The sequence below is a fragment of the Macaca mulatta genome, chromosome 1 (assembly GCF_049350105.2).
Source record: "Macaca mulatta isolate MMU2019108-1 chromosome 1, T2T-MMU8v2.0, whole genome shotgun sequence".
NCBI classification, from domain to species: Eukaryota; Metazoa; Chordata; class Mammalia; order Primates; family Cercopithecidae; genus Macaca; species Macaca mulatta.
The window spans coordinates 83475500-83497018 of record NC_133406.1 but is presented as its reverse complement, the minus strand read 5'-3'; the positions used below and the strand labels follow the sequence as shown (position 1 = coordinate 83497018).

The following is a 21519-nucleotide window of genomic DNA, read 5'->3' as shown; positions in this document are numbered from 1 at the left end:
TCAAAAAATAATTAAAAAAAAAAAAAAAAAAAAAAAAAGCCAGGCATGGTGGCCTCATGCCTGTAATCCCAGCACTTTGGGAGGCCGAGGTGGGCGGATCACCTGAGGTCAGGAGTTCGAGACCAGCCTGGGCAACATGGTGAAACCCCATCTCTACTAAAAATATAAAAATTAGCGGGGCGTAGTGGGGCAGGCCTGTAATCCCAGCTACTCAGGAGGCTGAGGCAGGGGAATCACTTGAACTTGGTAGTCGAAGATTGCAGTGAGCTGAGATTACGCCAGTGTACTCCAGCCTGGGCTTTGTGAGACTTTGTCTCTAAAAAAAAAAGAAAAAAAAAGTGCTTTAAATGGAAGGAATTGCTCCAGGTATAGAATCAAAAGCCCCGAGGGTAAGAGGAGCCAGTGGAGCCTTCGGGCCTGGCTATCCACTTCTGCCAAGCTAGCTCTTCTACTGAAGACAGAGAGAAGGGATCTTTCCCACAGACCTTCTTTCTGGCTCTGTCTAATACGAGCCTCCCAGGGTCTCATTGGTGTTCTGGGTTCCTTAACAAAAAGGAGTCTGCAAAGATCACAGAGCTGACTGGTTTTCTTCTCTGGACAATGTCTACCATGACTGCCCCCCTCTCCTGCCCCCACCACTGGTCTTCTGAACAGCATGGCAGCTCCCCAGTCCGGGGACCCATGGGGGCCCTGTTTGCAGCAGGATTTGTGTTAATAGCACCACAGTGTCTTTACCTTTTATCTAGCAAGAGTGAGTAATCTATTTGGGATATTTAACAAAAACCAGACATTACCTCACTGGTGTCTTATCCAGAGCTGCTCTAGTCTTCCCATTAATTCCAGCAATTCGGGGTCTTTTGCCACGTTAAGCAGTATAGGGAGAAATCCATGGACTCTTTTTCTCTGGATAAAGGAAGCCACAGAAGGCACACATTTGAAAAGCCCTATTCTAGTATTTGTATTCAGACCTGTTCTTTTTCCCAGTAAATGTCTGTTTTCTTCATTCTGAGAACACGGTAGAGGGATTAACCTTAGCCCATCCCCCAAACCATCCTGACTGGAATCGAGTTTCTCTGGCTGCCTCTTCCCTAAAGGTTATGAAGACTTTTATGTGTGAATTTCCAGACCTCAGAGGGAAGCATCGGTGTGGTTGCTGGGATCTATCGGCAGCAGACAGACCACCTCCTCTGAGGTAGATGGCTATTTTCCAACAGAGGTGTCAGAGATAATGACTTAAGTGGTCATATGCTTTGTAAGCAGCTGCCACGGGTACAGACTGAAGCAGTCGTCACCTGTCTCTCCCAGGCGCGGAAAAGCCTTCCTGCTTCCTGAAGAAGGACCTGCTGATCAGTCAGTAGTGGAATCACGCATGGGTCATCATCACATAGGAAGGACAGCAATTGTAATCCCAGGCCAGGCAATGCGATATCTGTGTTTTGCAGCAGAAAAATTGCAGCCTCATTAAAAACTTCCAAGTATCCCAAATCACCATCTATTAGGTGATATGAAAGAATAGTTGTTAATTTTGATAGAAATCATCATGATTGGCACATGGTGACTACATAAGAAAATGTCCTTAGTTGTATAGATGCTTAATGAAGTATGTAGGAGTGAAATGACATGCAATCTGGGATTACTTTAAAATATGTTGGCAGAAATGTAAGAAAAAAAAAGAGAGAGATAAGGCAAATATAGCAAAATCTTGTTACTTGTTGGGTCTGGGTAACAGACAATGTAGTTTCAATATATTGTTTTCTCAACTTTTGTGAGCAATTGAACATTTTCATAATTAAAAAAACTTGGCCCGGCATGGTGGCTCACGCCTGTAATCCTAGCACTTTGGGAGGCTAAGACGGGCAGATCACAAGGTCAGGAGTTCGAGACCAGCCTGGCCAACAGGGTGAAACACTGTCTCTAATAAAAATACAAAAATTAGCTGGGCATGGTGACGGGTGCCTGTAGTCCCAGCTACTCAGGAGGCTGAGGCAGGAGAATCGCTTGAACCCATGAAGCACTGCAGTGAGCTGAGATCGTGCCACTGCACTCCAGCCTGGGCAACAGAGCGAGACTGTATCAAAAAAGCAAAAACAAACAAAAAAAACTTAAAGGCACAGTAAATAGTGTTAGAAGACAAAGCATAGACTGGGAAAAGACGTTTAGAATACATGCAACTGACAAAGAATTCCTATCCAAAATACATAAAGAACCCCTGTAACTCAGTAAAAGAAAAAAAAAGAAAGAAAACAAAAAAGACCCTCAACCTCATAGAAACTAAGGACAAAGATTACAGTAAGCAATTTCATTCCCAGAAGGAGGGACCTGAATAAAAATGTCCAAACTCAGTGGTGATCAGATAAATGCAAATTAGAGGACAAGACAATAATTTATGCCTGTTGGATAAGGAAAAATTAGAAATCTGGCAAGATAAGTATTCGTGGAGATGTAGGGTAGAATTCATGCACTTAGAAAGCAATTTGGTATTATCTGTTAGAAATGTATATATCCAGGCCAGGTGGGATAGCTCACACCTGTAATCCTAGCACTTTGGGAGGCCAAGGCAGGCAGATCACTTGAGCTCAGGAGTTCGAGACCAGCCTGGGCAACAAGGCGAAATGCGGTGGCACATGCCTGTAGTCCCAGTTGCTAGGGAGTCTGAGGCTTGAGCTTGAGCTGGGGGGCTGAGGCTGTAGTGAGCCATGATGGCACCACTGCACTCCAGCCTGGGTGACAGGGTGAGACCCCAGCTCAAAAAAAAGAGAAGAAATGTGGACTCTATACCCCTCAGAAACTCTTGGGCAAGTGTGCACATATGCTTGGAATATACACTTGGCTATCCATTACAACATTGTTTATAAAAGCTAAAAGTAGAAAAAAATGGAGAAATATTTCATGACATATTCATGTAATGGCATACGATATAGAAGTTAAAATGAATGTACTTCACATATTCCTGTATATATACACATATATAATTGTGGATTTCTAAAATATATGAATATTGAATAAAAGAAAAGCAAATTTTAAAAGAATATGTACGTATATCATGTACATACTTTTTTTTTTTTTTTGAGACAGTGTCTTACTCTGTTGCCCAGGCTGGAGTGTAGTGGTGTGAACACAGCTCACTGCAGCCTTGACCTCCTGGGCTCAAGCCATCCTCCCACCGCAGGCTCCAGAGTAGTTGGGACCACAGGTGGATACCACCACATCCGGCTAATTTTTAAATTTTTAATAGAGACAGGGTCTCGCCATGTTGCCCAGTCTTGTCTCGAACTCCTGGGCTCAAACAGCCTTCCTGCCTTGGTCTCCCAAAGTGCTAAGTGTGAGCCACTGCACCAAGCCCATACCTAATTTACACCTAGCATAATATTTTTGGCTCTGTCTATGTCATAAGAGTACAAAACTAATTAGAAGGGTCACAGAACAATAGGAGGATAGTACATATCTGTAGTGAAGGAGAAAAGGGAATGGAGATAGCCTCAATTGTATCTGTAATGTTTGTTATTCCTTTAGGAAAAAAAAATGTAAAAAAGAATCAGAAGCAAATATATCAAAAGAATGACATTTGAATATCTGGATGGTAGGTATGGAGTGTTACATATTATTGTTCTCTGTATATTCTGCGTATGTGAAATATTTTGTACTTAAAAATTGTGAGGTCCTAAAGTTTCTTCTTGCTAAATCTCATCTTTTTTTTTTTTCTTTTTGCGACGAGAGTCTTGCTCTGTGGTCCAGGCTGGAGAAATCTCGGCTCACTGCAACCTCTGCCTTCTAGGTTCAAGTAATTCTTCTGCCTCAGCCTCCTGAGTAGCTGGGATTATAGGCTTATGCCACCACACAAGGCTAATTTTTGAATTTTTAGTAGACACGGGGGTTTCACCACATTAGTCAGGCTGGTTCTGAACTCCTGACCTCAGGTATCTGCCTGCCTCAGCCTCCCAAAGTGCAAGGATTACAGGCATGAGCCACTGCACCTAGCTTGTTCTTTTTTTGTTTTAGAGGTGGGGTTTTGCTATGTCGCTGGGACTGGAGTGCAGTGACTATTCATGAGCATGATCATTATGCAGTACAACCTCAAACTTCTGGGCTCACATGATCTTCTCACTTCAGCCACCCCAGTAGCTGGGAACAGCAGGTGTGCACCACCATGCCAGGCTAAATCTCATCCTTTTTCATGACTTTAGAACCCCTCGACTCAAGTTCACCTCTGTGAAAATGATTCCTAAATCTGATTTTCTATCCTTTTTTTTCCCAGCATCATTTCTGTATCTCTACCCACTTAATGGCTATTTCTTCTATTTTGTCAAATTTATCATCTAAGTTGATTATCTCTAGCACTGTTATCTCAAAACAGCTCTTTCTTTTAATTTTCTGTTTCTTGGCCAGGACCCATGGCAACATGTCTGTATTCCCAGCACTTTGGGAGGCGAAGGAGGGCAGGCAACTTGAGGCCAGGAGTTTGAGACCAGCCTGGCCAACATGATGAAACCCCATATCTACTAAAAATATATAAATTAGCCAGGTGTGGTGGCACATGCCTGTACCCCCAGCTACTTGGGAGGCTGAGACTGGAGAAGCTGAGGCTCACTTGAGCCCAGGAGGTGGAGGCTGCAGTGAGCTGAGATCACGCCACTGCACTCCAGCCTGGGTGGTGGACCCAGACTCTGTCTCAAGAAAAAAAAAAAAAAATTATATTTCTGTCAATAGCACACTCAATAAATGGTGATTTTTATTTTTATTAGTCCTTTCAACTTTTACCTCTTCTCACTGAGTTCACTATATACAGAACTGCCAATTTATCTTCTGGAAATTATGGTTTTCATTTTTTTTTCTGAAATGCTGTTGTGTTTTTTTTCCCCTGAAATACTGTTTTGCATCAATTATTCCCACACTTGAAAAACTTGGCCGGGCGCGGTGGCTCAAGCCTGTAATCCCAGCACTTTGGGAGGCCGAGGCGGGTGGATCACGAGGTCAGGAGACCGAGACTATCTATCCTGGCTAACATGGTGAAACCCCGTCTCTACTAAAAAAAAAAAAAAAATACAAAAAACTAGCCGGGCGTGGTGGCGGGTGCCTGTAGTCTCAGCTACTTGGGAGGCTGAGGCGGGAGAATGGCGTGAACCCGGGAGGCGGAGCTTGCAGTGAGCCGAGATCACGCCACTGCACTCCAGCCTGGGAGACACAGCGAGACTCCGTCTCAAAAAAAAAAAAAAAAAAAAAAAAAGAAAAACTTATGGTGGCCCACTGCCAGTATAAGATGGTCCAAAATCCTTAACCATTTATGTACAACCTCAAAGTCTGGCCCAGCTTTGTTGCCCACTGCCCGCTGTCTGTCACTAAAGAGGCAGTCACCGCCGCCCCCTCAGGCTGCTTGTTTTCCTGTCTTCCTTCATTTGTTCCATCCCGAGATGCTTTTGCCTTCTCACCCTTCACACTCAGGTCAAATCTCTTCTGCGTGAAACCTTTGCCCAGACCACTGCTGGAACCATTTCCATGGCACCGTCCATGTGCTGCTGCAGGTGTGGACTACGGCACCTCTCCCTGTAACCCCTCCCTAATTCCTCTCCATTAATAATGAGCTGAATGATTCAGCAGATCCAGGAAGCAGAGGTGGGATGAATAGACACGGTTATCCATAAAGTATCTCATACATCTACAGACTAAACCCATCTCACCCCCTTGCTTTGCTTTTCTCTTTTCTTTTTCCTCATCTCCTCTCCAGTGCCCTCCCCTCCCCTCCCCTCTCCTCCTCTCTCTTCTCCTCTCCTATCTCCTTTCCTTTTTTTTGAGACAGTCTTGCTTTGTCACCCAGGCTGGAGTGCAGTGGCACAAACATGGCTTACTACAGCCTTAACTTCCTGGGCTCAAGTGATCCTCCTGCCTCAGCCTCCTGTGTAGCTGGGACTACAGGCACATGCCACCACACCTGGCTAATTTTTTTATTTTTTGTAGAGACTGGGTCTCCCTTTGTTGCCCAGGCTGGTTTCAAACTCCTGGGCTCAATGATCCTCCTGCCTTGGCCTTCCAAAGTGCTGGGAGTACAGGCATGAGCCACCGCATCTGGCCCCTTGCTTTTCTTTCTCCTAATTTTTCTTCTGTGATATCAACTATAAAGGAGGCTGCCTTACATCCGACTTGGAGAGACACAGGGTGTTATTCTCTGATTTATGGCAAGAACTTGAGGAAAATGAGATTCCTTTCAGCATAATTTTGATAAATTCTAGGTGTGCATTTTTCCCACTTTTAATATCTCTGAAATCGGGGTGTATCTTACAACCAATGGAAGTTTGTTTTTCTTGATGCAATACAAAAGTAAAAAGCACCACTTATATTGGCGCTATCTTAAATTTGATAAAATAAGGTATATAGGAAGGTATTTAAAATGTATATAAATGCAAATAAACAGCTTTTATTATTTGATGTGAATATTAAATATCAGTGTTGAACATTAGATTTTGAAACATTGTTCTAGGGTGGCATAAGAACATAGTTCCAGGACAATATTCTAGCACATTCCCTTAGAAAATCAGCACTGTGTATATCTCTTCTGTATTCTGCCGTGTTTTGTAAGACGTTAGAAGGCAGAGACCCAGGGAAAGATACCTCTTGATATTCTCTACAAAAAGAGCAATGAAGAGCAGTCGGAAAGCCCTGCAAGTGAAATACTGAGCAAAAAGTTTGTATGAAAAAAGGAACTGGGCCAGGTGCAGTGGCTCACGCCTGTAATTCCAGCACTTTGGGAGGCCAAGTTGGGCGGATCACCTGAGGTCAGGAATTAAAGACCAGTCTGACCAACATGGCAAAACCCCGTCTCTAGTAAAAATACAAAAATTCGCCAGGCATAATGGCGGGTGCCTGTAATCCTAGCTAGTTGGGAGGCTGAGGTGGGAGAATCTCTTGAACCCAGAAGGCAGAGGTTGCAGTGAGCCGAAATTGCCACACTGCACTCCAGCCTGGGTGACAGAGCAAGACTCCATCTCAAAAAAAAAAAAAGGAAGAAGAAGAAGGAAGTGGCCAGTGATGCTGGAGGTAATAAGTGAGTAATGAAGGATAGAACCCCTGTGCTTGGGGTCTCAGCCTTGGATAGACTGCTAGCCTTGACCTACCTATGCGTGCTTCTCACCATGAGCAGAGATCTGAACGTTTTGGTTCCCCAGTAGTCAGTCCAGGCCTGTGTTTTGACAACAGAGGTTATCTGACAGCTTGGTCAGGAATTCATTGTTTCTTTTATATTTTCCTTATATTCTTCCCACCTGCTTCCATATCGCTACCACCAGGGATTTAGGAAGACCAGACTCTCCCATTGTCATCTGTCACCTCCTCATACCACTTCTCCCAACCAGTCACAGAGCCAGGGAACCCCAATTTCTGTCACTGTCCCTTACTTGTCACCTTATGCCTCATTTGCCCATTCTCTCCGAATGACTTAGGCAGTAAATTCCCCAGGGCGGTCACAATCTGCATGATCATGGGAGACCCTGAGTGCAGTATGTTACTCCATAAATAATTCACTGTTCTCATGATGAAAGCAAGGAGATCCGAGTAACTGGAGAGGGAAGGCAGAGGGGTGATTGAAAACACACATGTGTGCACACACCAGGATGGGTCTTCTCAGTGGCTTTGTTACATGGTTTTCTGTACTTGACTGCTCTGGAAGCTGTAAATAGGACTGTGACCAACATGGTCCCTGGATGTTGGGGCAGGGGCCCGGCTGCAGAGAACTTGTTCCTTCAAGGGAACTGTGGGTTCTGTCCAAGGCAGAGCCTAGGAGCTGCTATGACTGCAGCAGTAGGAACGTAAGGATGAGAAGGATGTGAGGATGCAAACACGTCCAAGGGCAAGGAGTCTGTGTGTGAGAACCTTTCTTTGGCATCTCAGATGCAACTGCTTTCCCCTCCTTGGCATCTCCTGGATGAAGGGAGGTCAAGGAATACTATTTTGAGGTACTTAGAGAGGGACAGGAGGCTGCTGGATATACAAGCCTGCTTGTGGGAAGATGAAAGGAAAAAAGGCCTCATCAAGGCTGTGCTAAACCCAGATGCTGTTCTTTGACCTTCACTCCAGTTGCTGCATCACTCTCGGGTGTTTTGTCTTTGCCAAAACCACATAGGGAGGAAGTTATTAAGACAAAGGGGGTGACTGCAGAGTCAATTTCTATTCCTAGCCAGTGGTTGACCCTGGCAAGTAACCTTGAGTAGGTCATTAACCCCTCCCTAGGGTGATTATAATGGATTCCAACCTATGTCAGGAAAGTCCTGTGAAAATTGATAAGTTGAGACTTTTAAGTGCCTTGAGATCTTAGAAGAGATAAACAAACAATATCCCTGTGTTTTGTGAGCGTGTTATGGGCTGCCCTTGAAATCTGATTCTCCATACACTGGCCATGCTCTGTTCTTTGCTTGGTGACCAGTTGTAGCAAAAAAAAATTTATTGATAGGAGTAGCAATAAAAACAGCTAACATCTATTCAACTGTTACTGTGTGCTGGGCACTGTAGTTTAGTGCTCACAGCAACATTCTAAGGTACAAATGATGAAACAGAGAGGTTAAGTAACTTCCCAAAGTTGCAGTTAATAAGCCAGAGCCAGTATCTGCACTCTGGCCTCCAGAGTGCAGGCTCTGCTCTTACCCATGATAAGAAGCAGATAAGAACCACATTTAGGCCCCATGTGGTGGCTCATGCCTGTAATCCCAGCACTTTGGGAGGCTGAGGAGGGCAGATCACCTGAGGTCAGGAGTTCAAGACCAGCCTGACCAACATGGTGAAACCTTGTCTCTACTAAAAATACAAAATTAGCTGAGCGTGGTGGTGCATGCCTGTAATCTCAGCTACTCGAGAGGCTGAGGCAGGAGAATCACTTGAACCTGGGAGGTGGAGGTTGCAGTGAGCCAAAATTGTGCCACTGCACTCCAGCCTGGGTGACAGAGCTCGACTCTGTCTCAAAATAAATAAATAAACAAATATTTTAAAAAGCATATTTAATAATCATGTAATTTGTCATTAGTGAGCACTTGTTGTATGATCTGCCTCAAGTTGGCGTAGTATGAGTGACATGGAACTATATAAACTAACAGAAGACAGACGGGAGTTGAGTGCTAAATTGGTGATACCAAAGTTCTTTTGAAAACCTAAGAAAAAGAGATCCACTATGGGCTGGACTTTTGGGGAAAATGTTGGAGAAAGTGAGGTGTGAGCACCCTTGTGTTTTTGCCTTCTAAGCAGAATATTTAGACTCTCTGGGACTACAATTGTAGAAAGATGCTAATTTGTATTGCTTATGAGAAAAAGGGCATGGAGGAGGGGCTATTTCATTGTTAATCTGGAATCTGCTGCACACATTCGTAGTCCTGTGCAGATTCACAATGCACTTTGGCTCTTGGAGGCTCAGCAACATTGTGTGATAAAGAAATCTGCTTTTTTTTGGCTGGGTGTGGTGGCTCACGCCTGTAATCCCAGCACTTCGGGAGGCCAAGGCAGGTGCATCACGAGGTCAGGAGATCGAAACCATCCTGGCTAAAGTGGTGAAACACCGTCTCTACTAAAAATACAAAAAATTAGCCAGGCATGGTGGCGGGTGCCTGTACTCCCAGCTACTTGGGAGGCTGAGGCAGGAGAATGGCGTGAACCAGAATGCGGAGCTTGCAGTGAGCCGAGATCGCACCACTGCAATCCAGCCTGGGCGACAGAGAGAGACTCTGTCTCAAAAAACAAAAAGAAATCTGCTTTTTTTTTCACTCTGACTGGAGTATAGTGGAGTGCAGTGGCACAAACATGGCTCACTGCAAACCTCGAATTCCTGGGCTCAAGTGATCATCTCATCTCAGTCTCCCAAGTAGCTGGGACCACATGTGTGCACCACCATACCTGGCTAGTTTTTTACATTTTTGTAGAGGGAGTCTTACTGTGTTGCCTAGGCTAATCTCCTGGATTCAACTCCTGTGCTCCAGCCACTCTCCTGCTTTGGCCTCCCAAAGTGCTGGAAATACAGATATGAGCCATCTCACCTGGCCAGAACATTTTTTTCATAGAACTCGTATCAACATTTTATAGATGAGTGCAGTGTCTCATGTCTGTAATCCCAGCACTTTGAAAGGCTGAGGCAGGAGGATCACTTGAACCCAGGAGGTCAAGGCCAGCCTGGGCAACATGGTGAAACCCTGTCTCTACAAAAAATACAAAAATCAGCTGGGCATGGTGGCGTGCGCCTATATTGCCAGCTACTCAAGAGGCTGTGGTTGGAGGATCACTTGAACCCAGGAAGTGGAAGTTGCAGTGAGCCAAGATCATGCCACTGCATTTCAACCTGAGCAACAGAGCAAGACCCTGTCTCCAAAAATAAAAAAAATTAAAAAAAATAAAAGCCAGGTGCAGTGGCTCACGCCTGTAATCCCAGCACTTTGGGAGGCCGAGGCAGGCAGATCACAAGGTCAGGAGTTCAAGACCAGCCTGGCCAATATGGTGAAACCCTGTCTCCACTAAAAATACAAAAAAATTAGCTGGGTATGGTGGCAGGCGCCTGTAATCCCAGCTACTTCGGGAGGCTGAGGCAGGAGAATCACTTGAATCTAGGAGGCAGAGGTTGCAGCGAGCTGAGATCATGCCATTGCACTCCAGCCTGGGCTACAAGAGTGAAACTCTGTCTCAAAAAAAAAAAAAAAAAAATCATTTTATAGACTTTTTTGTTTGGGAAGCACTGGTAGAGGAAAACACCTTACTGGAAATTGAAGTAGTTTACAACCCACAGACAACTTAAAATCAAGCTCCCTGAACATTCTATGTAACTTTCACTTTTACAGAGTCGACATTCATCACCTATCAGTCTTTTGACGTTTGGTTATTTTCCCCATGTGTACCATGTTACTACCCTAGCCAGACTATGAATACATCACATGCAAATACTTGGCAGGTGCATCTTTTTATCTCTCATGGTTCCTAGCTCACACCTTGTCTAAAAGAAGGTCAATAAATATTTGTTGGTTTAAAAACAGAGACAGGGCTGGGTGCAGTGGCTCATGCCTATAATCCCAGCACTTTGGGAGGCCGAGGCGGGTGGATCACGAGGTCAGGAGATCAAGACCACGGTGAAACCCGATCTCTACTAAAAATATAAAAAATTAGCCGGGCGTGGTGGTGGGCGCCTGTAGTCCCAGCTACTCAGGAGGCTGAGGCAGGAGAATGACATGAACCTGGGAGGTGGAGCTTGCAGTGAGTCTAGATCATGCCACTGCACTCCAGCCTGGGTGACAAAGCGAGACTCTGTCTCAAAAAAACAAAAAACAAAACAACAACAAAATAACAGAGACAGAACAAGGGGAAGAAAATGAGGAGGGAAAAAACCCACACTTGAAGTGATAGCAATTATTGGTAACTTGCAACTGATTACTTCATTGTAAATTGCTATTCACCAATCGGTACCCTTTGAAAGACTACTAAGTTGTTTAAAATGCAAAAATAATGTTAATTTTCAGCTTCGCTTTAGTTGGAGCTGGATCTGCAGTCAGAAATAGCTGGCTTTGGGGCATGACCTCTAAATTATATCTTCCTTTATTAGCTCAGGGTGTTTTCTGCTGAGCTGGAAGTGCCTGGGGTAGGTCCTTCTGTCAGCGGATTGATGCTTAGACTGAGAATCTGATGAAGACCAAGTGCCCCTGGGTCAGCATGACTGCAAAGGCCAACTGAATGGCACCACTGCTTGGGGAACAACTCACTCAGGGTGGTGGGAGCTTGCAGTTAAAAATACAAGGGACACATTTGGTTTGGTATCAGGGGCTGGTCTCAGATGCAAGCCCCTGTCCAAACATGCCTCCATCCCCTGCTCATCGGACCCAGTGCCCAGGGTTGGAGAGGGCACCATTTGAGAGATTTGTGGCTGTGAGGCTCTAAAAGCCTGACATTCTTAAAGGTTCTTCCCGTGCTGATGCCCTAACCCATTCCCAGTTTTGAAGCTAACCCAGCCTGGGAGAAGTAATTCATAAAGAATTTGAAGCTGACACTTCAGAGGTTTTGATGGGAGTGGGACTTCATCTCTTTTTTCAGGAGGAGTTGAGACAGGAGAGGAGGTAGAGTCCCTGCAAGAGATAAAGATGTCTCTGAACATTCGTAGCTTTGGCTTAGGAAAATTCTGGCTCCTGTGGGGAAGAAATTGATCTTGTTTGTTCTTTTCTTTCTTCTTGGTTGAGTTCCCAGTGTGGATCTTGCAGGCGTTTTGTTCTTGGTGTCAGAACCACCCAGGCTTGGTCGTCGCTGGGTCTGGAACCTCCTACAGATTCCACTGCCTCCCTGCCACAGAGGAAAGTCATGATTGCCCCTTGCACAGACAGCAGGAGCTGGGTGTGGGGCTCAGGGAGATTCCTGCAGAGCCCTGCTGGGTGTCTGCTTCCCACCTCCCTTCTTAGGGGTCCCAGTTAATGCCGCTATTGAGAAAAGACTGGAAGGAGGGGTTGGTGAGACTCAAAGCCTTGAAATCGGATCTGTGGTTGTTTTTCTCTAAAACCAAATGTATACCCACCCACTACCCAGCCAGCTGGTGCCCTTTCAGTCAGGGCCTAGTGACCCTGTAAGGAGTTGCTGCCAGTGGTGGAGCTGACTGAGGACATTCAGGCTCCATCCTGTTCACCTGGCAAGTGTTCAGGAACCAGTCTCATGTTTAGACTCCACACGAGCCCTCCATGGGCATGTGGAGCCTGGTCCTCAATTTCCCATTTAACTCCCTCCTGATCGTACAGGCTTTGCACACAGTGGGCCTTCCATAAATGCTGCTGACAGACCGGGGAGGACTTGGGGGCTGGGAGGCTTCCTTTCATTTCCAGTGTTGAGGGGAGAGTATCAGAATCCTCATCTCTATCCTGAATTTCTCCAATGACTGCCAAGGAGCCAGGGGGGGCATAGCTGTCAGTCTGTTTCTAGCCATGTTGCCAACTGTCACACCCATCGGGGCAAAGAAGAACTTCCCTCAGGAGTATGTGTGTGGACAGCAGGTGACTGTCCTGCTCTGGGGCTGGCTTGATCAACCCCCCGCCATCTAACCACAGGCTCTCTTTCTTGTGGCTTCCCTTGTCATCTGCCCCTCCTGACCATCTGGCCACCCCAACTTCTCCTGCCTGGTGGGAACGCTATCTGGTGGGTGGCAGCCTCTCCCTGCATGGAAGAGGTAGGGGGAGCAGTGGGCTGAATTGTCAGAGTTCAAACAGTTGAGCTAACACCAGTTTGCTCAGGGGTTTCTGCTGCCCACCTGGGAGCCCCAGGGCAAGGGGACCAGGCAATGTGCAATCTGATCTTACAGCCCCCATGCTTTCAGAGGCTTTCCAGGCTGAGAAAACACATTTGAATGTTGCCTCATCTTGGAGTTCCAGCAGCTTCAACCTTGATGGTGTCTTCCTCGGTGTCATTCCTGGTACGTGTAGAGGCTAACATTCACTGTGATCTTCCCGTGTGCCTGACACCATACCAAGAGCTTTCTGTGCATTATCTCACTCAATCTTCATAATAACTCTATAAGGGAGCTTCAGTTATCAATCCAGTTTCACTGACAAGCTAACTGAGGGCTGGAGAGGTTAAGTAACTTGTCTAGGATTGTATAGCCAGTCTGTGGCAGAGCTAGGAGTATAATGGAGGCATTATACTACTGTCTGATGTGCATGAGGACTGCTTTGTCCTGGATTAAAGTGTTTACATTTTACCAAATCTGGATCTTGTATCTATTCATCTAGAAGATGGGTCAGCTAACTATGCTCACAGGCCAAATCTAGCCATGGTATGGTCTCGTGTTTTGTTTTTTTTTTGAGACAGAGTCTTGCTCTGTCGCCAGGCTGGAGTGCAGTTGGTGCAATCTCGGCTCACTGAAACCTCCACCTCTTGGTTCAAGTGATTCTCCTGCCTCAGCCTCCCAAGTAGCTGGGACTACAGGCATGTGACCCCACGCCCAGCTAATTTTTGTATTTTTAGTAGAGACAGGGTTTCACTGTGTCGGCCAGGATGGTCTCGATTTCTTGGCCTTGTGATCTGCCCACCTCAGCCTCCCAAAGTGCTGGGATTACAGGTGTGAGCCACTGCATCCAGTCCAGCTTTTTTTGGTTTTTGTTTTTTTTAGAATCAGGGTCTCACTTTGTTGACCAGGCTAGAGTACAGTGGTGTGATCACTGCTCACTGCAGCCTAAAATTCCTGTGCTCAAACAACCCTCCCATCTTAGCCTCCCAAGTAGATGGGACTACAGGCACGAGCCACCATGCCCAGCTATACCATAGTTAAAAAACAAACAAACAAAAAATGCGGGGTGCGGTGGCTCACGCCTGTAATCCCAGCACTTTGGGAGGCTGAGGCGGGTGGATCGCAAGGTCAGGAGATTGAGACCATCCTGGCTAACAAAGTGAAACACCATCTCTACTAAAAATACAAAAAATTAGCTGCGCATGGTGGCGCATGCCTATAGTCCCAGCTATTAGGGAGGCTGAGGCAGGACAATGGCGTGAACATGGGAGGTGGAGGTTGCAGTGAGCTGAGATTGCGCCACTGCACTCCAGCTTGGGCGACAGAGTGAGACTCTATCTCAAAAACAGACAAATAAACAAACAAAACAAAAAACAAAGAAGAAAATGTGACAGAGACAGTATTTGGCCCATAAAGCCTAAAATACTGACTATTTACTATCTGGGCCCTTACAGAAAGAGTTTGCTGACCGCTGAGTTAGCATGCCACAGTATCCTGTCCCACCAATACCATCCAGAGTAAGCCCCAGCACTGTATCTGCCAGCCTCCAATTCTCTTTGGACTTGGCTGCTTCCAAGAGTGCTCTGAACCATTAAAAACTCAGTGAATACGTTCAGTGCATAAAGATGGATGTGCCGGGGAGGATTTTCAAATCTTCAGTTGCACCTTTGAGTGTGTGTAAACCTCAGGCCAGTTGCCTGGCAGGCCAGCCTGTGGCATGGGTCTTGACTTTCCCGATTGTGAAATAAGGATGAGAAATCTTGGCCTTGGAATGGAGGGAAATGAAAGAGGGGCATTTGACAGACTCTCAGAAAGGCACAGGCAGGGAGCTCTGGAGGCTTCTTAGAAGGAAGAACCAGCTGGGCGCGGTGGCTAATGCCTGTAATCCCAGCACTATGGGAGGCTGAGGCAGGCTGATCACCTGAGGTCAGGAGTTCGAGACCAGCCTGACCAACATGGAGAAACCCCGTCTCTACTAAAAATATAAAATTAGCTGGGGTGGTGGCAGGTGCCTTTAATCCCAGCTATTCAGGAGTCTGAGACAGGAGAATCGCTTGAACTGGGGAGGCAGAGGTTGCAGTGAGCCGAGATCGCACCATTGTACTCCAGCCTGGGCAACAAGAGCGAAACTCCATCTCAAAAAAAAAGAAAGAAGAACCAATATGAATCACAAGCAACATTATTACCTTAGCAAGTGAATCACAAGCAACATTATTACCTTAGCAAGTCTCTGAGCCCCCAGTTTAAATGTGTAAAGTAATCTGCTTAGGCTCAAGAAAATCTCTTTTCTCCTTTCACACTGGATGTATGAACACATGACCAGCAGAGGCTATGTAACTGAATGGGTTTCCATGTCTCCCCTCTCTGCTCAGGTGGTGAGTTCCCTGAGGCCTGGTCTGGATCTTATGTTTTACTTGTGTCTTCTCTGAGCTCTTGGTACCACACTGAGCACCACACAGTGAGCAACTCCGCATAGTGATCTGCGTGAGTTACATGTTACAGAAAGGTCCTGACTGGAAACAGGCCTCCAGGAAGAGGGTCTAGAAAAGTAAGGGTCAGGCAGGGTGCGGTGGCTCATGCCTGTAATCCCAGCACTTTGGGACGCTGAGGTGAATGGATCACTTGAACCCAGGAGTGCAGACCAGTCTGGGCAACATAGCAAGAACTTGTCTCTACAGAAAAAAGAAAAAAAAAACTAGCTGGGTGTGGCAGCTCATGACTGTAATCACAGCACTTTGGGAGGCTGAGGCAAGAGGATAGCTTGAGCCTGGGAGATGAGGCTGTTGGTGAGCTGTGTTCATGCTACTGCACTCCAGTCTGGGCAACATAAGAGACACTGTCTTAAAAAAATAAATAAAAAATAAAAGGCTAGGCATGGTGGCTCACACCTATAATCCCAGCACTTTTGGAGGCTGAGGCAGGCAGATCACTTGAGACCAAGAGTTCGAGACCAGCCTGGGCAATATGGCGAGACCCTGTCTCTACAAAAAGTACAAAAATTAGCTGACGTGGTGTGTGTGTCTGTAGTCCCAGCTACTTGGGAAGCTGAGATGGGAAGATCACTTGAGCCCAGGAGGCCAAGGCTGCAGCGAGCCGTGATTGCACCACTACGCTCTAGCTTGGGTGACGGCAAGACCCTGTCTCAAAAAAAAAAAAAAGAGAAAAGAAAAGTAAAAGTCTTTTCTCTGCCCTCCCCCAGAACAATGTTGAGGCCCAGAGAGCAGGTGAGAGCTAGCTGAGGGGTCCTGGCACTCAGGTGAGGGTGCTGGAGGCCCAGGCCCGACGGCCCAGGCACTCCCTCCCCCTCAGAGACCCAGCTCTTCAGGCCCTGCCAGTATCCTCCACACCCAACCCTCTTCAGTCCTCCAGGAAACATCATGAGGGTTAATTATTTCTCAGAGCTGACTCAGACAGCGGTTTTCTGCCAAAACATTCTGTCAGCCAAGCACAGTCCTGCTGTTACTCCCGTGAGGGAGCCTTTGTAAGCTGTGTCAGGAGGAAACTCCGCAGCAGGGAAGCCCAAAGCCCCATAGCCTGGGGTGGGGTCCTGCCTGATCCCGTCGGGTGGGGCTGGTTGCTGGGAGGGCGCCCTCCCCAGTGTGAGAAGCCGGCTCCAGAAAGCTCTCACCGGCAGGCTGCCTTTCCGCCAGTCCCTGTGGGGCAATGCTCGCCTTTCGTTTTGTTGATTGGAGATTGTGTCTCTGAATGGAGCTTAATGTCCTTTTGAAATTATCTGTTCTTTTTTTTTCTTTTCTTTCCATTTTTTTTTTTTTTTTTGAGATGGAGTCTTGCTCTGTCGCCCAGGCTGGAGTGCAGTGGCTCTATCCCAGGGCTCACTGCAACCTCCGCCTCCTGGGTTCAAGCGATTCTCCTGCCTCAGCCTCTGCAGTAGCTGGGATTACAGGTACCTGCCACCATGCCTGGCTAATTTTTGTATTTTAGTAGAGATGGGTTTTGCCATATTGGCCAGGCTGGTCTCAAATGCCTGACCTCAAGCGATCCACCCGCTTCGGCATCCCAAAGTGCCGAGATTACAGGTGTGAGCCACTGCACCTCCCCTTTTTCTTTCTTTCTTTTAAAAATTTCTCCTGCTTTCTCCATTTGGTTTAGATTGCTGCTGTGTTCCTAAATGCTGAAGGTGAATGACGAGGCATCTGGAGGAGAGGGATGACCCTCAAACACAAACCGTCTGCCTAGGAGGTCAAACTGGGGGAGAGTGGGGGGGACATAGGGGGTCTCTTGGAGGAAGGAGGCCTAGGAGACCTTCTCTCTCATATCAGAGTGTAGGATGGGAGGGGTAAGCTCCAGGGACAGTGGGGAGCAGGGAAAGGACACCCACAATGAACCTGAGGGACTGGGATGGCCCTGAGTGGAGATTCAAAGAGGCTGAACTGTGCTTGAGACACCTGGGACCAGAAGCCAGGAGGGAGGAGGTGGAGAGAAGTAGAACAGGGTAGCCCTGTGAATTCACTGCATGGCCGCCATTAGCTTCACTTGCCCTCTGACCAGGCCGACACCAGCACCCCGGGCACCCCATGTGGGTAGGAAGGTGTGTGTGGTGCTGTGCAAACCCGATTATCCCCCGAGTAACCCATGCCGCATCTACAGCTTCCTGCTGCTGCGCCAGAAGCTGTGTCCTCTTATGGAAAGAAGAGCACTTCTTCATATATAAGCAGCCAGGTGAAGGCAGGGCTATTCTTGCGTGAGAAATGATGATTATACAGATCAATTCCATCTCCTGGAGGAACCCCAGACAGTGGTAAATTACACAGTTACAATTTTACCCTAAGCCCCATCTCCCCACCCCCCACAAAACAACAGACCCAACAACCATGTTTTGCAGCAAAAATATTTACAGGACAGTTACTATGTACAAGGAAGTATTTTATATATTATGTCATTTAATCTTCTCAAGGACCCTGTGATCTACCAATGAATGAACAGAGAGACAGAGAGGCTAAAAGCTAGCCAGAAATCACAAGGCCAGAAGGGTATGAAAGCTAGGCCTTACGAGGCTGAGAATCCAGCAGGACTTGGCATCTGTTAAGTGTTCCATAAATCCTTGTTGAAGGAATAAATGGGTCTGCCAAGCTCCATGATCAGGGCTTGCCTACTGCTCCCTAAGCCATAATTCCTGTCCCTAGGATCTGGGTAAGTCAGGGCCTACAAATATGCCCCAGGGATGTTTTCTAAGATCCTGTTCTCATCTTTCTTCTGCGCTCTCCTCTCCCCAGCTGCCATCCTGTATCCCTTCCAAGAAGACATAGAATGGAGGAGTTAATTTGTTATTTGATGTACCAAGTATAGTATTTGAGTGCCTACCAATGGTGCCAAGCATTTTTCTAGATGCTGGGGTCATAGGAGTGAACAAAGCAGGATCACATTCTGAAGATCACATTCTAGCCAGGGTACAGACTTGGCTGAGAGATCAGTTCTGGCTGAACTGATGAGGGAGGATTGAGGTAAGAGCTCTGTGACTCCTCAGCTATGGGCTGCTGTGTGCACATGGGGGCAGGCACCAGCCCTCCCTCACCAATGATGTGCACTCTCGTCCTTGTGGTTGCAGAAGTGGTCTCAGCAGCTCTGCCTCTCTGCTGTGGCCCCTTCCCTGGCCATGGTTTTCATCCCAGGATGGGCTCCTCAAAGTGTCTTTGCCACAGGACCTAGAATTGAGACTAAGAGAATCAGTCTGAGCTGAGCTCATGTTAAAAACTAGGAGGCCGGGTGCGGTGGCTCATGCCTATAAATAATCCCAGCACTTTAGAGGCTGAGGCAGGCAGATCACGAGGTCAAGATGTTGAGACCATCCTGGCCAATGTGGTGAAACCCCATCTCTACCAAAAATACAAAAATTAACTGGGCGTGGTGGCAGGCACCTGTAGTCCCAGCTACTCGGGAGGCTGAGGCAGGAGAATCGCTTGAACCCAGGAGGCGGAGGTTGAAGTGAGCCAAGATTGCGCCAGCTGCACTCTAGCCTGGTGACAGAGTGAGACTCCATCTCAAAAAACAAACAAACAAACAAAACCAGGAGCTAAGGCATGGCCCTTATGTTTTACTTTTATTTATTTAAGTTCCTGAGTACATGTACAGGATGTGCGGGTTTGTTACACAGGTATATGTGTGCCATGGTGGTTTGCTGCACCTATCCACCCATCACCCAGGTGTTAAGCGCAGCATGCATTAGCTCTTCTCCCTAATGCTCTCTGTTCCCCTGCCTGCCCCCAACAGGCCCCTGTGAGTGTTGTTCCCCTCCGTGTGTCCATGTGTTCTCACTGTTCAGCTCCCACTTACTAGTGAGAACATACAGTGTTTGGTTTTCTGTTCCTGCATTAGTTTGCTGAGGATAATGGCTTCCAGCTTCATCCATGTCCCTGCAAAGGACATGATCTTGTTCCTTTTTATGGCTGCATAGTATTCCATGGTGTATATGTGCCACATTTTCTTTCTTTCATTTTTCTTTTTTTTTTTTTTTTTGAGATGGAGTCTTGCTCTGTCGCCCAGGCTGGAATGAATGCAGTGGTGCGATCTCAGCTCACTGCAACCTCCACCTCCCAGGTTTAAGCAATTCCCCTGCCTGTCAGCCTCCGGAGTAGCTGGGATTATAGGCACGCACCACCACACTCCGCTAATTTTTGTATTTTTAGTAGAGATGGGTTTCACCATGTTGGCCAGGCTGGTCTTGAACTCCTGACCTCAGGTGATCTGCCTGTCTCAGCCTCCCAAAGTGCTGGGATTAAAGGCATGAGCCACCATGCCCAGCTGCCACATTTTCTTTATCCAGTCTATCATTGATGGGCATTTGGGTTGATTCCATGTCTTTGCTATTGTGAATAGTGCTGCAATGGACATACATGTGTTTGTATCTTTATAATAGAATGATTTATATTCCTTTGGGTGTATACCCAGTAATGGGATTGCTGGGTCAAATGGTATTTCTGGTTCTAAATCTTTGAGGAATTGCCACACTGTCTTCTACAATGGTTGAACTAATTTACATTCCCACCAACAGTGTAATAGCTTTCTTATTTCTTCACAACCTCGCCAGCAGCTGTTGTTTCTTTTTTTAAATTTCATTTTATTGAAACAGAGTCTCACTCTGTCACCTAGGCTGGAGTGCAGTGGCGTGATCTTGGTTCACTGCAAACTCTGCCTCCCAGGTTTAAGCAATTTACCTGCCCCAGCCTCCTGAGTAGCTGGGGTTACAGGTGTGCGCCATGATTCCCAGCTAATTTTTGTATTTTTAGTGGAGACAGGGTTTCACCATGTTGGCCAGGCTGGCCTCGAACTCCTGACCTCAAGTGATCTGCCCACCTTGGCCTCCCAAAGTGCTGGGATTACAGGTGTGAGCCACCATGCCCGGCCTATCTGTTATCTCTTGACTTTTTAATAATCGGCATTCTGACTGACGTGAGATGGTATCTCATTGTGGTTTTCATTTGCATTTCTCTTTTTTTTTTTTTTTTGAGATGGAGTTTCGCTTTTGTTGCCCAGGCTGGAGTGCAATGGCATGATCTCGGCTCACCACAACCTCTGCCTCCCAGGTTCTAGCGATTCTCCTGTCTTAGCCTCCCAAACAGCTGGGATTACAGGCGCCTGGCACCATGCCCAGCTAATTTTGTATTTTTAGTAGAGACAGGGTTTCTCCATGTTGGTCAGGCTGGTCTCGAACTCCTGACCTCAGATGATCTGCCCGCCTCAGCCTCACAAAGTGCTAGGGTTACAAGCGTGAGCCACCGCACCCGGCCTTTCATTTGCATTCTCTAATGATCAGCGATGTTGAGCTTTTTTTCCCACATTTGTTGGTCACATGTATATCTTTTTTTGAGAAGTTATTTTTATTTATTTTTTAGGGACACGGTCTCCCTCTGTTTTCCAGGCTGGAGTGCAGTGGCACCATCATGGCTTGCTACAGCCTCAAGCTTCAGGACTCAAGCGATTCTCCCATCTTTGTCTCGTGAGTAGCTAGGACTACAGGCACGTGGCACCACGAGCGGGTAACTTTTCTATTTTTGGTAGAGATAGGATCTTATGTTACCCAGGCTGGCCTCAAGTGATCCTCCTACCTCAGTCTCTGAAAGTGCTGGGATAACAGATGAGCCACTGTGCCTGGCCTTTTACATATTATTTATTTATCTTTTTTTAATTAAAAAATTTTTTATTGGTCAGGCATGGTGGCTGACACCTGTAATCCTAGCACTCTGGGAGGCCGAGGTGGGTAGATCATGAGGTCGAGAGATCAAGACCATCCTGGCCAACATGATGAAACCCATCTCTATTAAAAATACAAAAATTAGCTGGGCTTGGTGGCAGGC

The 21519-nt window shown here is 46.7% G+C and overlaps 1 long non-coding RNA gene across 2 annotated transcripts in view; it reads left to right on the top strand.

Annotated features, from left to right (window-relative positions):
- Nucleotides 1–21519, top strand: part of LOC106993394 (uncharacterized) — a 56339-nt gene that overhangs the window by 15005 nt on the left and 19815 nt on the right. The gene's annotated exons all lie outside the window — the stretch shown is intronic.